General features: G+C 35.6%; 1 protein-coding gene across 2 annotated transcripts in view; it reads right to left on the reverse strand.

Moving 5' to 3' along the window:
* HS3ST5 (heparan sulfate-glucosamine 3-sulfotransferase 5) overlaps nucleotides 1–18,750 on the reverse strand; it is a 193,271-nt gene that overhangs the window by 123,877 nt on the left and 50,644 nt on the right. For both annotated transcript variants that reach the window (XM_007423473.4, XM_088139702.1), the window contains exon 2: nucleotides 1,425–1,626. The gene's annotated coding sequence lies outside the window, so the exon portion shown is untranslated. The remainder of the gene's footprint in view (nucleotides 1–1,424; nucleotides 1,627–18,750) is intronic.

Consider the following 18,750-nt stretch of genomic DNA (forward strand, 5'->3'; position numbering starts at 1 on the left):
AGGGAGGGAGGGAGGAAGGAAGGAAGGAAGGAAGGAAGGAAGGAAGGAAGGAAGGAAGGAAGGAAGGAAGGAAGGAAGGAGGAGCCTGTAAAACAACATAAGATAAATGTACTGCAAGGACAGCAGGCTGCTTCAATGCCTTTTCCTCTCTCTGAGATCAAGTATTCTTCTCATTAAATCAGATTCTAATCCATCCTGATGAATGGCCTTGATACTGCTTTTTTCCCTACTAGTTTATATGGCTGGAACCTTATGGTGTTTTAAATCTCTTTTCTGATTATTGTATGCTGCTCAGAGTCTGCAGGAACACAGCAGCACAGAAATATGAGTAGGGTAGGGTAGGGTAGGGTAGGGTAGGGTGGAATAGAATAGAATAGAATAGAATAGAATAGAATAGAATAGAATGCAACACATTTTGATAGTACATAAATGTAAATAACAAGTAATTAATCTCTCAGGGTAAAATTATTTATGATGCAAAAAACCAAAGACTGGGTTGAATCTCTTTTACCTGGGCATTATGTCAAGAGAGTAGCAAAGGATGGATGGGTGAGAAGTTAAAGTATGTTTCTGAAATGGAGCTTCTTCCTCCAGAAGTGGAAATAACCATAGCAATCTACCATGTACTGTAATCATCAATCAATTTCTTTCCTTTGTATGACTAAGAACAATTTTATAGGGTGAAATATTTATCAGGGAGGTAAGATGGAATAGGAAAAAGGTTAAACCCCTTCTACTTAATGCCCAATCCCAAACAGGTAGTCCCCAGGTTAAGAATGCCTGGGTTATGGATGACCCATAGTTAAGAACAGAGACTACTGTAGCAAAATGTGAGTTAAATGCACAATGATTTGATTTAATTACACAATGGTTCAAGTTAGTTGCACAATACTATTTATGCAGTATTATACAATAATACTGTTCTGGTTTACATACAAATTCGACTTAAGGACAGACTTTGGGAATGGAACTCATTCTTAAACTGTGAACTTCCTGTATATTATTCCACATGCATAGTCAAAAAAACAACTGTGGGATCCAATCACTGACCTTTCATATTGCATCCATTTTGTCTTTCAGCAATTTAATTTCCAACCAATATACTTCAATTCGTAATCTATTATCAAACACTCACATTCAATATGAGCATTAGCTATTTTTTTCCCTAAGTGGAGCAGCATCCCCTATAACACATGCTCAATCAGTTTCAGGATTTGAAAAAAGCAGATCAAATAAAAATAAATTACTGGATATGTTTCCAGCAGGAAACATACCTCCACAATATTCCAGAATAAGGAAAGCAAATACTGCTGGGTTTTCCTTCCTACAGCTCAGAAAATATTATAGTGTACATGAAAGTACTGGCAAGTGATATGCAGAAATACAAAATGTTGAAACTGTAGGCTTTCCAAAGAATCACTAACCTTTTTATCCTTTTGCTCATCCAAAAGATCTGGTACATCTACTTTTGACCACGAATATTCAAAGCAAAATTTACGTCTTCCAGTCTTCAGAGTTTAAAAGCCTTTAGCATTTATGTAAGGGACCAGTGATGCGTTAAAAGGTGTCCAGAAACAGAAAGGATACATAAACACTTCTTCTTAATTATGTTCTGACTTCTTAAGGCTGTAGAAAAGAAGAGGAAAAAGGTAATTCTGAGTAATACAATTACATGCATCCATAACAACAATGAAAATTTATTGACCGTATATTTGAGCTACAGATATTGTATGTACTCTGTGTTAGCATTCAGCTGCTGTGACTTTATTCTTGGTTTAATTTTGTCTCTTAAGTCTGACAATATGATTTGGAACCAAATATCTTCAGGACATCCTTGGAATCAACTTGCCCAACTCATTTCTACCAGGAGACCCTGCTAGTAGATTCCACAAGAAACCTACTATGGAGGCTTGTAGGTGCTATTTTTCTGTAGCAGCGCCTATATTCTGGAATGGACTCTTGCTTGGTCGGTCCCTATTTATGTATTTAGCCTTCTGGAAACTATTGAAAACAGAGTTGTTCCAGATGGCCATGATGCATGACTCCTAGGATGGAGGATTAGAATTATGCTTTTATGATTTACAATGATGTAACATTAATTTTTACCATGTACATTTTATCTTTATTATTTTTTTTTTTTTTACTGTAAACCACCATGAGTCTTGGGGTTGCAGTGGGAAATAAATCCAATCACCAAATAAATAAATAAATAAAGAATAAATAAAACATTCCACATAAAATCTCTTTCTACAATAACATTGAAAAACCATCAGGAATAGGATTGCAGCCATACAGACTGCTTTAGTTGAATCAATTCATATGTGGACCAGACCTCGGTTTCTGCCCCTCATAATAAATTGGTACTGTACTGCAATCTGTTATTAGTCTCATTCCAAGAGGTTGAGGTCTGCACTGAAGACTGTGCACAGAGTTCCAAAGAACAATTTAGCAGGCACACGCACAGCACTGAACAGATGTCAAGATTTTTTTCATACAACCTATCAGCTTTGAAGACCCACAGCTGATTCATTCCACTACTTGATTTCATTCAGATTTGATGTAGATTTCAAAAGCTAGTAATGAAAATTGTTGGGCAACTTGGATATTCACAGATACTTAGACCTCTTCAAGGGACAATTAAAGGAAGTTCAGCCGTCACTAGTTTTCAATGAAAAATCCATATTAGTTTAATTTTATCTTTCTTTCATAGAATCGATGCAGATTTTCCTTCAGCGAGGTTTGTTCTCTATTATGCCTAGTTTTCATCTGATTATCATTTCCTTCAATTTCTCCATAATATACATTAACTTGACCACACTATAGTTTCTTTTTAAAAATTGGGATCATACTGGTTATTTTCCAATTTTCTAGCACTGAGCCTTATTTGAGCGACAAGCTTCTTTCTAGGGGAACAGCAATTTGACATTTCAGTTTTTTAAACACTCTTAAATGGATATCAGCAGGACTCTCTAATTTGTTGCACAGACTCTCAAGATGTCCTAGAATAATATTTCCCAAACTTGGCAACTTCCAAATGTGTGGATGTGAACTCCCGGAATTCCCAGCTAGCATGGCTGATGCCAAGATCTCTGGGAGTTGGAGTACACACATCTGGAAGTTGCTTTGATTGGGAATCAGTGTTCTAAAATATCTTCTCTTATTACCTTTAGTTGTTCTGACTTCTCCCCTGAGAAAGGCTTTTACCTAATGCAGGCTTAGGTACCTTATAGTTTTTGTAGTAAAAGGGAGATGCAAAGAATTTATTTTTTTTTCTTTGCTGTCCCTATAGCCTTCCTCAGCAACCCTTTCACTCCTTTCTCATTTAAATGCCGCAATCACTTCCTGGATGTTTTTGTTGTTGTTGCTGTTGTTTTAACTGTATTTCAGAGTTGTTCAACGAGATGGGCGGTGACAAATTTGACAAATAAATAAATAAATAAATAAATAAATAAATAAATAAATAAATTTAAAGTTCTTCTAAAGTTCTTATTGTTTCCTTTTTTTGTTTTTGCCATATGGCTGCTGCTGCTGCTGCTGCTGCTGCTGCTGCTGCTGCTGTTGTTGTTGTTGTTGTTGTTGTTATTATTATTATTATTATTATTATTATTATTATTCCTTATTATCACCTTAGACCTTTTCTGCTAGAGTTTAGACTCCTTCAGTGGTCACTGTACCCTGCTGTTCAACACGGTAATAAATCCTACTGGGACTACAACAAATGTAAAAGAAGCTATTTTAATAATGATATAAACACCGAAATATTGAAATCAAGCATGCTAACCAAACTAACACTAATGCATTGATTGAAGTTATAAATGCAAAGCATACAAAGAAACTCCATAGTTTAAAACATAGCTGTTCATTACTTTTATTGTATTTTATAAATTGTGAATATGGAATATGGTATCTAATTCATAAACCATTTTGCAAATGTTACATTGCTGTGCTGGTTAAGGAGCAAAGGAATAAGTACTTTTCAGTTCCAGGATTTCTCAACCAGCGTGTCTATTGCTGAGAATCCTGGGAGTTGAAGTTCACCCATCTGGAGGACACACAGATCTGGGAAGGCTGATTTGCAGCAGCATCCACGGGGGGGGGGGGGGGGGGGAGTCAAAAGAAGCAAGGTGGTGGTTGTGGTGTTGTGGTTGAAGTCCCACCCCTTTTGTACATGTGTAGAAATCAGAAGTACGTACAAAAGGGTGGAGCTTTTACAACAATCTCTGTGGTCCTGAATTGTTGCAACAAAACTGCCTTACAGTTGCCTACAGTATAAAATTAGAACGACGATGTCCAAAGGCAGAGAGAGCCTGCTTCAGCATTCCTATTACAATTTTTCTATTAGAAACTATAGAATCTATTACCAGCAGATAGCATTCAGGGTAAGTCTGCTAAAGTGACTGGTTCTTATTTTTAACTCCCTCTGAAAAATTGCACAATCTCTTCAATTTGTTTCAGATTTCAGGCATATCTTTCAACTCAGCAACCTCATTCTGGTATACATGTATTTGAAATGCCAAACTAGCGACCAGGGAGGGAAGTAATTAAAGGATAAGCAGCCTTCCTCTTTTAAATGCTTCATTTCAGTACTTTCAGAGCTTTGCTACAGAAATTTGTATAAAATCTACTTTTTCCTTTAGTTTAAAAATGGGGATGGTGATTAGGTGAAAATGAGTTGCTGCTGAAATACAAGCTCATTTTTTTTAAAAAAAGAAGTATGCTTTGCCTTGTGCATTTATTATCCTCTCTCTGAAAAGGCTGTCGTTACATTTCAAATATTATCTGTGCTTTACGAAAGAGGCTTTTCTTAAATGTTTCCTTCCAGTGAAATCTTGAATTTAGTATTTAGAGGCAAACTAAGCTAAATGAAAAGTAGATGGATTTTTTAAAAACTAAAAACTTTTCAAGAATATTTTTAGCTCACACTACATAAATAAATACCTCTACATTTAAGCTGAGATGCAGAGTAATTCAGTCAAAACTGTCCACCTTGATTGGAAAATCTCTACCCAAGAAACACATCCAAGTTTTGAGGAATATAAGACTCTGATCTTATGGAATGGGGTTGATGAATGTGTGCAGGGAAGCGTGGGTTTCATTATGAATGAAAAGGCTGAAATTTATGTCAAAAAGTATGAGCTGGTATCATCTAGGTTGTTGCAGGTGCGTATGAAAGTAAGAATCCATAGTTTGATGATTTCTGTTTGTTATACTCCAGTGAATGTTAATACGGTTTGGGGAAAATGATGCAACATTTTGAATTAATGAGATCCAAGGGGAAAACTGTTCCACTAGGTGACATGAAGAGCTGGGCGGGTATAGGGTGAGAGAGAGGGATCTGATACAAGAGCAAATGAGAATGGTGACTGGTGGATATCAGCTAAAAAAAGCTCTCTTTGTTTTGAAAGCATACACACAGAAAATGAAGAATAAAAAGCATGATTGATTTGATTGTTTATGGTAGAACAATACAAGAATTAGTGAAGGATATAGCAGTAATGAGTAGTTCTGAATGTGGGATAAACCAATTTTTTTATTGTACATCTTTAGAAAAATGGACCTGGCAAAAAATAGAAATAAAAGTGAGGAAACAGAAGGGAAGTTTTAGAGATTTATAATTGAATGATAGTGATATGATGAGGAGTAGAATTGAAAGAAATGCTGTAAATGTTAGCCTCCTCTCCCCCACTCAAAAAAAAGAATGAAAAGAAAATAATTTTATTTCTATCGTGCCCAGTTCCAAAGACTTTAGGCAGATAAATCCTGTGACAATGTTGACACATGATAAGGCTGAAAGTGTAGACAACATAACTGGAGAAATATTATAATATGGATGTGGTTTGGCTGTGGAATGGCTGTGCAATTTGTTCGACATGTGTGTGAAGACAGTATCTGTGCCAGATGATTGGAAGAATGCTGCCATTCCCTATAGAATGGAAAAGATAGCAAGAATGCAAAAACTACAGGGGATTAAGTTCATTAAGTATGCCGGAGTATGTGTTTGGCAGAATTCTGGTTAGACAAAGAACAAAATTTGGGAAGTACAGTATGATTTGATACTTGTAGTGTGAAGCCAAACATTTGCTAACCACTGAATCATTGAGAAACTTATAAATATGAGAAGGTTTATTGGCTGGGCATTCCTCCTCCCTCCCTGCAAGCCTTTCCCTGCCCTACAGAGAAACTTATTTGAGCTCATTAACAGAACGGACCTGAGGCAGGCAAGGCCTATCAGGGTCCTCCACTGAGCTGGACTTGCAGCTACAGCCCCAAGGAAATTCCTGGGCTTTTCAGGAAATGAATTAACCCTTCTAGCATGGAACCTCCTTAGATCTTAGCAGCCGAGCCTTCCTGATCCCCTGGGCAGCCTCTGCTGGTTTGAACTTGAAGAGCCAGGCAGCTACACTTGATCAGCTGGTGACAGAAGTGGGATACAAATGCATACTCTGTGAAGTGGTGAATTTCCACCTCCAGGAGGCCGGGACTTCAGGAGCTTGCTAACCTGATCCAACAGAAAAGCACAGCTGAGCAGCTATTGATTGGGACTCCCACGTGCTTTCCCTACTACAAGAACTAGGAGACTGCAACAAAAAGTACATCAGTCCTACTTCTTCTCTTCCACCCCACTTTTTTTCTTAAAGACTGACTTCTCAGCCTCCTTTTTATTTTTCTTCTTTATCTTTTCTCTCTCTCCCCCCCAATCTTTCATGTGGCTTTTCATTCTTCCTCCCCCCTCTTCCTTTTCCTGCTGAACTCCCAGCTCCCAAAGCTATAGAGCTGATGTAGGGAGTAAGGAAAATGATCTTGACAGAGATATGCAGGAACGGTTGCCTAGGCCAAGGGGACTGAAGCTTTTTTAAGGTCCAGAACAAAATAACATTCAGAAATGACTCAGGCAGACACCTCCCTAATTCACTTAACTATAAGAATGAAGAGGAGGTACAGGACAATTAGATTTGCAGGATTCTGTTATAGCTGATCTCAATAAAAATAATTTTAGCTTTCCTTTGGAGTTGATTTCCTAGTCTGGTCTACCTTGTGAAACTGACAGCTCCATTAATACTTTCACCTTCATTTCCAATTCCCATTGACTATTTCCATTCCATTCCTCCATAAAATCCGACCCTTTTGTCTGAAGCATGTGAGGTCCCGTTTTCACTCCGGGTTGTGTAGCTTCACATTTGATGGTATCTCTGGAATCTTAATTGACTACATATTAAAGTAAACATCTCACTAATTTGAGAACACAGTACTAATTATGTTATAATTAATTAGGTATAAAGAAAAAATGGCTAATGACTAAAACCATCAATGAAGACTAGCAGTAAAGTTATAGGACCCTGTACCACTTTTTTGAAGCAGGATGTACCTGACAAAAGCATTTACCCTTTAGTGCATTATATAGGGTTTGTGTATTTGATAAGGTAGAAATAGAAACCATAAACAACATTCCAACATTTTTTAGCTTATTTCATCCACAAAGATTTCTGTAAGTGGGAGGAAGCACATTAAAACAAGTTGCTATGATGGTAAAAAAAATCCTGAGTAATACATTATTTGCAAACTCCTGGATTAATACATCAACAGAAAGAAGATCTGTGTTTCTATATAATAAGTATTTAGCTTTGGGGAGACAACATTTATTATCAATTCTAATGTGCTAAATTATAATTATGAAATCAGTAACTTAATTGGCGTCTACTGTGATGAAAACAAGCTGAACCAATGTTATGATTGGAATGCAGGTATCTAGCTCTTTCGAAATTCAGCCTTACTCTCAAATATTAAATCAACAGACAGCTAGCTGCTAAGATACAGAAGTTCTAATGTGCAATTATATTCATAGCTACACGAAGAACCAATTGTTCATCCTGATAACAACAGAGAATACAGGGGGGTGAAGAGAGAGATGACAGAGATTTTATGTCACATAAACTATATGCTAGACAATACAAGTCTAGGTACAGTATACAGAATAAATACATTGGTTGAGGTCCATACATAAAATTAAAGCAAGTAAAATATCCCTCAAATAGATATGACTAGCTGAAGATGGATATTGCTTATTGGCAAATAAATAGGAAGAAATACTCTAATTCTTGTCAGCTTTATGGCATCAGATCTAGATCCTAACGTAAGATGACCTGCTGCTTTGGGTGCTAACAGAAAAGTTGGACTTGGATTTCATATGGGAGGATGATTAGCTCTTTCATAAGGATTTAGAAGAAGAAACTGAAAGTTGCTGAAACTCAGTAATTAGTGCATTGTAAGGAGTGTGTAGCTTGGTTTGTGTGTGTTAAACGTGAAGTAATTACTTCAGGGTAAGCACAAATATACTAGGTTATGTTATTGGATGAAAAATTATTCAACCTGAAAGAAGCTTCATCAATCAAAAACAAAACTGTATATATTTGGCAAATACATATGGGCACTTATGTGGTTTTTAATGTGTTTTTAATGCACTTTTAATATATGTATTGGACCTATTGTATGCTGCCCAGAGTCTTCTTGGAGTTGGGTTGGCCTGAATAAACCCAACAAACAAACAAACAAACATACACAGACACCCGTGCTAGAAGATAGATCTAGTCTGTCTTCAATGAATATGGCATTCTGTTATCAGAGGCAATCCAGCCTGGACTATTTAAAAAATGAAAAAAGATATAAAAATAATTTAAATGGAGAAAGAAATGTTGCTGTCTTTCTAATATGTTTTAGTTGTCTACCTAGTTTAAGTGCTGAGCCCAACAAGCTGCCATCGGGATGGAGGAGAGAGAAGTAATTTCTACGTGGAGGATCGCCCCTGTCCCTCTGGCTGTAACAACATCTAGGTTTTTATTTTAGGTGGAGCCAAAAAGACTCTTCACTGGGAGTTCCTAAGGATCAGTGACCTTACAGTGGCATCACCAAGACCGGCTCCTGCCATCCACTTTCTCAAATTGATTAATATCCAGGCTATGAAATTATCTATGCTGTCATAGATAGCCTGTCAAATCTGTCCTGATTAGCTGACCTGCCAAAACCCCCAACTTGCTTCAGTTTCCTACTCTGAAATAATTCTATCCTATGATTAAATTTGTCACAGTACAATTGTATTTCAATTATATGGCCCACCTTGGATAAGAACACTGAAAAAAAAAATTTATCATGAAAAGGAAAACAAACATTTGAAGGCTATGAAATGCCACTGGAGCTAGGCGGTGCCATAACACATTGGCCAGATGAATTCTAAAGAACAAAATGGTTAGCTATCACTGTTTCTGCAAAGTTTGATGTATTAACATCAGCTCTCCAACAAGGAGGAGGAGTCACCGTATACTTTTGTGTGTGTGCCTTCAGGTCAGTTTTGACTCCTGGTGGCTGCCTGGACTGGTCCCTGCAGTTTTCTTGGCAAGATTTCAGAAGTGGTTTGCCATTGCCTCATTCCAAGGGCTGAGAGAGACTGACTGGCCCAAGGTCACCCAGCTGGCTTCATGGCTAAAGCAGGATTAGAACTCACAGGCTCCCAGTTTCTAGCCTGGTGCTTTAACCACTATACCAGACTGGCTCTCCATCTTATACTAGTCCTAAAGAAAGATCAACATTTTGATTTTTTTTCCTAATTCTTTTCCAAGGATGTGCTAAGCATTCCAAGCTTCAAATAGCTGCTTTCTATCTTTTGTGAATGTTTCATGTTTTATCCCATGCATGAAACAAAGCAGTTTGTGCTTGTTCCAAACTTTATTTCAGCATTGAGTGTTTTGACATTCCACAGCTTGTAGTATCTTTTTAAAAATCCATCCAAACCATAGAGCCAATGAAAAATAAACCATGGGACCATATTTGCTGCCATGGACTGCAATTTAAGTGGAATAGTGGGGTCAGATGCAAAAATGTGCACTCTGCAATGCATATACATTGCAGATATTGGTATGCTATTCAGTTTTCAGGTTGGAAATGCAAAAATGGTCCTGTTCTGGAAGCTGAACAGGCAAATTGGCCAATGGGGGAAAAAGGCCTGTGCAATGCGTTCTTTGCTGGGTTCAGCTCTGTGGCTATTTCTGCACTGCAAAACAATGTATTTCACTGTCAATCCTACTGTTTGCTTTGATAATTTGTAAAGGCTTTAAAAAAATAAACCCATGTAAAATTTATGTACAAGTTGGATGGTATATGCTGTCCAGTACTGACAAGCACTGCATCTCCTTTTTTTAGCCAGAGGACAAATTCAGAGGGAGCAAGGAACTTTTTACATTCCCATTTTTCCCTATAGCAGAACTCTCAAATCATTTCAGCTTTTCTGCCAGAACAGAGAACTTTCAGAATGTTTCAATTTTTATTCTGTCAGAATACAGAACATTCACGGAGTTTTGACACTGCTCTGTCCAGAGAACTCTTGGGACATTCAACAAAATATTCCAAACAGAACTGCTTTGTTCCAAATTTTGAACAAAACACTTTTTCTATTGGATGCTCATCCCTAGTGAGATGCTTATACATATAGGAAAAAGAGATAGCAGAAAAGACATCAGGTGATCTAAATGTGGGGTTGTACAGTTATAGTAATATGACATAATATGGATAGTGGGGCTTTCTACGGGCTGAAATTGTACTATTTTGTTTCACATTCACATGAGAATCATGCACAGTAAAAACACAAGTTGTTTTTCAAATATTCATAGTGAGTTCCAACTTGACCCAAGCATAATGGAAAAAGCATTTCTACCCATGAATGAAGGAAGAGGAAGGAGATCAAATAAAAGATCACAGAATCTTCTGGGATATATATGTTAAATATTAGTTGCCATAGTTGCCGTAATTAATGCAGATACACAAGTTGATCTGGTGGATCCACAGCAAAATGAACAGTTGTAGAAATGAAATCTTAGAGTTTTTCTTTTTTCCCCTCCACAAAATCCAATTCACTTTTTTAAAAGGATGACATCATTGGAGTTTTTGACCATTTTTTAAACTTTTAAAGAAAAATGCCTCACAACCTCACAGGGACACTCTGCAGAAGCTGTTTTGTCTTTATAGCACTTTCTGGAATGATTGTGTGATGGCAACATTGCCTTTTCTGACATCTGTTATGAATTTTTCACTCCCTTCTGAACATTTTTAATTTGACAGAGCTGCTCCAATTTTATTTCACATTATTTCATCATCTTGCCTCAGTAATATCAATTATCTTGTTTGTTTAGACAGGAACTAAAGCAGATTGCTCATTCATTTTCTAAACATCACTTTCCCAGAATTCTTTGTGTCTCTTATTTATGTCCCCAATTAGTTGATTATTTTTTATAAAATATATCCAGGTCTTCTATACTTAAGAATTCATTACAAAACGTATTGCTTTGAGGTCAGAGAATTAGCAATTTGGAAATAGCAATTGCTAATAATACTTAACACAATTATTTTCTTATACTGTTCTCTTACTAACATTTGTGATATAGGTCTAGATCAAACCTATAAACCTAAAGCAAGGTACATACCCATTTAAGCTATTTGTTTGTGACATTTCTGAATTATTTGGTAACTGGACTATTGAAAGATACTATTTGTTCAAAACAACAACAACAACAACGACAAATAGAAAGGTGGGAGGAATTACACTGTATGTTAAAAGTATCCACTCCTGCTCAAAAATCCAAGTGAGTGAACATCGTAGTACTAGAGACAGCATCTAGATCAAAATAAGTAGAGGGACAAATAACAGCAATACTATTGTTGGGACTACTATCTCCTGCCCAGTCAAGAAGCAAATGTAGATGATGCCTTCCAAAGCAAGTGGAGAATCTTTTAAAAACATATGAAGCAATAGCGATGGGTGACTTGAATTATACCAACATCTGTTGGGAAAAAAACTCTGCCTCAGAATAGATTGAGGTTAGTAGAGGAAGCTAAAAATAACAGTAAGTGTTCCATTAAATATGTTAAAAATAAAAGGAAACAAAACAGTTGATATATCACTGTCCAGTGAAGATAGCAAGATACTAATGTGTAATAAGGCAAAGCTACTTAACTCTTATTTTGGTTCAATCATTATCAACCAAAAATATTTGTTCTGCCAGAAAACTGTGAAAAGGCAAGCTTGAAATCTGAGACCAGTAGAAACTTCAGCAGGAAATATATCGTTATTCTGAATGAGTTTAAATGAATTGCCCTTTGAGTACTGAAGGAATTAGCTGATAGTTTGGCCAAACCTTTAGGTATTATCTTTGAGAAATGATAATAGAAGAGAAATGGCTCAAACTGTCAAAAATTGGGGGTGGGAGGTGGGAAGTGGGGAGGATCCAAGATATCAGTGATACTACATAACTGACATTAATACCTGGGAAGATTGAAGAACAGATCTTAAAGATATCATCATCATCATCATCACTATCCCTATTGACATGAATGAAGAGGTGTCATCAACAAAGAATGCTTACTTTGTTGTGGACACAAAACTGGATGTAACCCTTGGACATAAAAATAAAATTCAGAACAAAGAGAAATGGGCTGAGAATGATAGAATAAAATATAATAGAAACAAATGAGAAAAGCTTTTTTTTTTTTTAAGTTCTAATAATTGGTGGCAAACTGAATGAGTCAGCAGCATGGTGTGGCTGTAAAAAAGGCAAACACAATTTTGCACCAATAAGAATATAATTTCAAATCATTCCATTTGGTCCTGCTTTAGGTTATCTTGAGTGCCCACTCCTGGGCTTGTTTTAAGAAGAAAGGAGAGAAATTGAAACAGATGTGGAGAAGGGCAAAAGGATGATGAGTTGACTAGGACAAATTCCTAGGAAAAAAAACTTGGAAGTCAATAGGACTGTTCAGATATCTGAAGATACATGACACACGAGACCCTGTTTCCTATCATTCCAGAGTGTATCAATGGAATAATGAATTTAAGTTGCAGAAGGCAGACTGAAATTAAATGTTAGGTAAAACTTCCTAACAGTAAGAGCAGACAGCATCTTACTGAAGATGCATGAATCTGAGTTCCTGCACTGAGCAGGGGTTAGACTTGGTGACTGAAACGGCTCCTTTCAATGCTAAGATTCCATATTGTATCTTGTCTCAGATAACTATATTAGCTGTATAGAGAGCAAAACTTCATAGTTTTACAACAATGATCACCGTTTCTTGGATTGCGAAATATGTTTGCTTTCTGTTCTAAACTGGATTAAATCATGACTACATTGTTGTTGTTTTAAGTGGAATATCAATCAGGTCCCCACAACTAAAAATTAGACTCCCTTGATCTAATAAAGTAGAAAAGAGAGGAAAAGATTTGCCATAAAGAAGCTGAATAGTGAGTAGCAAGTTAAATAAGATAAAACTGGTCAATTTAGAGATTACATTTTCAGATGATAATGAGGTTGGCACTACCTTGTTCTTTTACTCAGGAAGGGCTTGAAGCACAGTAATGGAAGCAAGAAAGGAGACAGAGAAATGGATTGAACTGTGAGGAATTTAACAAAAAATAATCAAATAATATTTTTACATTGAAATGATCAGGCAACATAGTACTAAGAAGACAACCAAATACTGTCTGAGCTTTTACTAATTAAAATAAATGCTTATTGCTGTAGGTTATAGGTAATTTAATTTCCATTTATACATTCCAAGTTAAATATACTGTAAAAAGTGAACAGGATTGAAAGTCATATTATACTATCTCTTTTCTGCTGTGCTGAATGTAACACAGAACGGTCTGTAGTCTGGATCCCACTGTTGGCTCATCTAAATGTTATGCAAGTTTCAAAGAGTGAAGATGTTAGAGAGCGCAAGTGAGTAATTTGTAAATGAATATTTATGTGACAGGAAAATAATAATTAAAAAAAACCTAGAGTAGTGTGTATGTGGGGGGGGGGGGAGGCATGTCTTCTCTCTTCCATCCTATAACTGTGATTAGAAAGTTAAAGGAAAGAAATGGAAAAAGTAGCACAAAGTTAATCTTCTGTAAGAAGTATTTTCCTGGCACCAAAAGACATTTCCAATACTATAGTCTAATCCTATACCTCACTGAATTATTCCGTCAGGCGTTGCAAATGGTTTTGTTTTTATTTCCCTGCATTGCATCAACAGTATCAGCCAATCAGATTAATGGCCTAAGAGGCAAATGCAAGAGAGAGAGAGAGAGAGAGAGAGGCCAGAGAGTAATATTTGAGTTTGCAGATGCCATTTAAAATTTAAATTAATTGAAAAGCAAACGAGCAAACAATCCAAGACTGCTGTGTGCAGGTTTTCAAGTTTGGCCCAATAGAGATAAGGTTGGGAAAACATCTTTTCCCCTATGGATTTCAGAAGATATATTTCTTATTAAATCAGTGCTATTCCTATTAAATTCAGAGCTGTCCATTTACATGCGTTTTGCCTTCTGAGATCTAATTATTAGACATTTGGAAGTCATATTAGTTCCCAAGGACGCAATGGATTACAGAAGTCAAAACTAGAGATACATACAGCACTGTTGGAAGCTCAGAACGTGTTGAGTGTTCTAAGCTTGGAACAACATTCTTATTTCACAGCTTGGGCAAAATGGGTTTTTCACTGTTTTGAGTGTCCCAGTGTCCAATAGGATTAACATAAAAAAAAAAAAAAAAAAGCAAAAGCAAAAACCACACAAAGCCGTAGGACCAAATCTCTTTGTGATAATTTAATCAGTTTGGGTAACCCAATTTGTACTTGTGACTAAATCCTGGCTCTACAGTATTCTAAATCTCTGACAATCAAAACTATTCTGAAAGCAATGTCAGAAGTTATACTATTTTGATTTATATAGGACCAATAACACTTGCTTTTTTTATTTTCCAGATATCATACTGGCCAGCCATATTATGTGTTGTAATATTGTACGCTATATTTTACTCTCCCTGAATGTCTCCTCTTAAACATCCAATAGTTGACAATTTTAAAAAAGGCAATATATATTCTTTTAAAGCAGTTAAATCGAAATTAATACATTAAATAATTATTTTGTTAAGTAGAAATGGTACAAGCATGTTATTATTATTAATTAGTAAAGGGCAATAGATGTCATATTCACTATTGTTATGGGTTCCAGATCTAAACTTTACAATTTCATAGTTCTCATTTAACTTTGGAATTTAACTGTGATGATGACTTTCATTTCATCTTCATGAAGAAGGAAAGAAGACTGATATTTTAATTACAGCTGAAATTTTCTCATCTATTGAATTGCAATATGCTGTGCAACAGCAATATTATCTACACATTTAATAAATACAGAAAATAAAGAAAGTCGGCAACATCACTGAAAATAAACATTAAGGATTTTGTTGGTCACATAGAGCTACAATAACAAGTCAAAATGTAAAGACAGAAATACTTTCACTTGCAAAATGCAATGTGGCTAGGGTTATCAATGTATTAGTAAATACTATATTAAAAAGGAAGAAATGCATATTTCTACATCCATTTGAAAATCTCAAATTTTGAAAATCAGTTTCAAGAAGACCTCTTAATGCTTATGACAATAGATACAAATATATAAATATATATAATTTGGGGGAGTTGTTAATATTAGATGAATCACACCCTACTGACCATTTACTATATAATAATTTAATTCTTATAGTATCAGTATGCTTTCAATACATTCATCCTTGAAATTTTCTAACATAATCCACATTGTAAAGATTCATTTTACTTAACATGCAGACAAACAGGCTTCAAAGAAGCATTAAATACTACGTGATTTTGCTTTTAAAATTATTTTTCTTATCAAGCATTATATCTGCTGCATACAGCACAGTAAGCTTTAAAAGACAAATTATTTAATCTATTGTTCTTTTTGTAGGCTCAGAACAATTAGCAGCTCATTGTAAGGGTTCTGCAATCTTTTCTCGACATAATTACAAAGATCATTATTGAGTGAGTGAAGTTTTAGTCTAATGGCCTTCAACAAATTATACTTTTCACCTCAAGAACCGTGAAAAATAGGATGAGAGAGTTCTTTTAAAGAGAATATCTTTGAGCTGAGAAAACAGTAATGCAAATATATAATCACATATGTATATCCATGGTACAATGGTGGGATATATGCTTTCATCGTTACCTAGAGACTCCTTAGAAATGTGAATTCGGATTCTAAAAATGTGTATTACCATACACCATATGGTATACCTTCATTAAAGACATATGCTTATGCATAATCTTTACTTTGTTGTACAAGTTGAAAATGAATGCTTGTTATTTTGGAATTCTTTTTCTCATGGTTTTAGGCTTCACAGTTTCAAATAATCGTTTTCACAACAACTTGTCTGTTGACCAGTCCTGAATATATCAAATAGCTCCCCAGTGCATTGTAGAAGATGGCAGAGATGGGAGAATATCCCAAACTGAATGCTTCATTTATATGGGGAGTGTTACTAAGGTTTCTTGATCCCTAGTGTTATCTCCCAAAAACTGCAGATTACAGGGGTCAGATTACAGATTACATGGGGAAAATACCCCTCAGGGAAATGTAAATGCTTTGAATGTCTGACATTGCTATGAACTTTTTTTTTTTTTAGAGGAATTCTAAGTCCCTTGGAACCGAATTTGAAAATCACTCCTTATTCAGTTTCTCAGGCATTTTAACGGTTGTGAGATTCACAGTTTCACTTGAAATATGTAACCAGTAATGTCTATAGAAAATTTAATGAATGACTGTGTGTGTGTGTGTATCCTAATATAATATTTTAAGACTTAATTGTATAAATTTGTTGGTTTATATTAAAATGGTATTTTAAGTGCAACTCTCTTATCTGAGAATAAAAAATGCATTCTGCGTTAAACAAATATAGTGCTGAACCCATTTTAATGAAAAACATTTTTTCTTAGAATCATAAAGATAGAAGAGGCTCAGTGCTCAATGTGGGAATTCAAATTAGTGTCCCCAGTGAATTAAAGTACCCCCAGTTAACACATCCAGTAAAAAGGAGCCAATCATTGCTCCAACTAATTATTCTGCTCTTACTGCTAGGAATTTTTTCCTAGCCTTCAATCAAAATCTGCCTTCCTGTAAGGTAAATCCCTCACTTTGAAATGATAAGAAATAGGTCTTAGCTTTCTCCTCTCTCTCACTCTCTGGCTTTTTTCAAAACTAAACTTTCCCAGTTCTTAAAATCTCTCTTCAAAGAACTTTGTGTTTTGTTTCCTAATCATCTTTGATACCCTAGTCAAAACTGTTCCAGTCTACCTTTTTCCTAAAGGGGTCAGACTAATATAAAATAAAATAAGCGCTATTGTTTTCTGAGATTTCAGAACTCTACTATTGATTCAGCCTAAAATTTCATATTCAGCCTTGTTTTACAGCCAGATCACAGTGCTGACTCATAATCAGTTGGCAATCAGTTACTGATCCAAGATAATTTCATAAGTACTCTTGCCAAGCCAGGTATACCCCATTACTTGCCTATTTGATTTCTATTTCCTAAATTCACAACTCTTCATTTCTCAGCATTAATTTTTTCAGCCCATTTGTCTTAACCATCAAGCATATTTGATAAGCATTCTTCCATGTTTTCATCCAAGTTGTTAATAATTGAGAAACAAAAGGGTCAAGCCTTAACATGTGGCATTCCTGTCAATAATTTAGCCAGTTAAATGAAAAATGAGTACTTTTTGAGTATGATTTTTCAGCCAGCTATGTAGCCACTTAAATGTTATGCCATCTAGTCCACATTTATGTAGTTTCCTGATTAGAATAATCCAGTCATGAAATTGATCCCAGCATGTCTCCATTATACCTACTGTATTATAATTGCCTTCCTTAACTTGTTTATTTTCTATCTCTGAGCACTGGTGGACAAACCAGAAAAGTGAAGTAGCACTGTGACGTTTTTAAGTGCATATGTGATCCTTGATTGGTTGGTGTTAGGTACTGATTCCACTGGAGCCCTGTTGACATGTCCAGTGTCTGGAGGGCTCATCTTACCTCTCTTGCTCCTATGAACACTATTCCTATGATACATGCAAAAGGAAAACCTTCTATCTGTGTAGGCTTTCATCCTGCAGATGTCATTTGAATGAGCTCAGATGCAGACAGGTCACAAGGTGAACGTTCTGGTTCCTCTATGCCTGAAGAATGCTAAAATGTTTCATTACATGGTGTTTTTGCATTTTATTTGAGTATATGTTTTTACTCATATTGTGTATTTTAATGTGTTTTATTATAAACTGCACAGAGAGTTTTGCTTATTGGGAAGTTCAAAACATTTAAATAAATAATCATTTTCATCCATAAAACTGAAATAGGAACACTTTAAATTGAATTACAATCAAAGAAATTCTAAACTGAATGACTGCAGTAAGCAAAGAAGATGGGGTTGGAACTGGTGGCCTGAACAGCTCATTTTAACGTTGTAATCTGCAGTTCTGACAACATGTTAAAATTATACTCAAAGACCAAATGAGTTAAGGAAGGGAGGGAGGGAGGAGGGAGGAGGGGAGAATATATTTGGAGATGAGAGGTAATAAAAATATTACACTGGAAGTACTAAAAGAAAATCATTCTTTCTTCTTGTTTTTTCTACTTAGCTATCCAGGCCCATTTCAAAGATAAGCTTCATGAATAACAATAGCTTCACCTAGCAAAATATAGAAAACTGTTGATTACCTATTTTATCCTTTTTATACAACAGTTACAACATAAACTAAGAAAAAAGATTATTCAATGTGTTCTTAAGATAAACAAAACATGCTATCATTGTATTGTACTCACTTCATTCTCTAAAAAACCCAGAACTTGTCCATTAATTTAGCATATGCTTGGTC

The sequence above is a fragment of the Python bivittatus genome, unplaced genomic scaffold (assembly GCF_059951505.1).
Source record: "Python bivittatus isolate LINGU-HERP-01145 unplaced genomic scaffold, Pbiv_v1 ctg000020_np1212, whole genome shotgun sequence".
Classification (NCBI taxonomy): Eukaryota; Metazoa; Chordata; class Lepidosauria; order Squamata; family Pythonidae; genus Python; species Python bivittatus.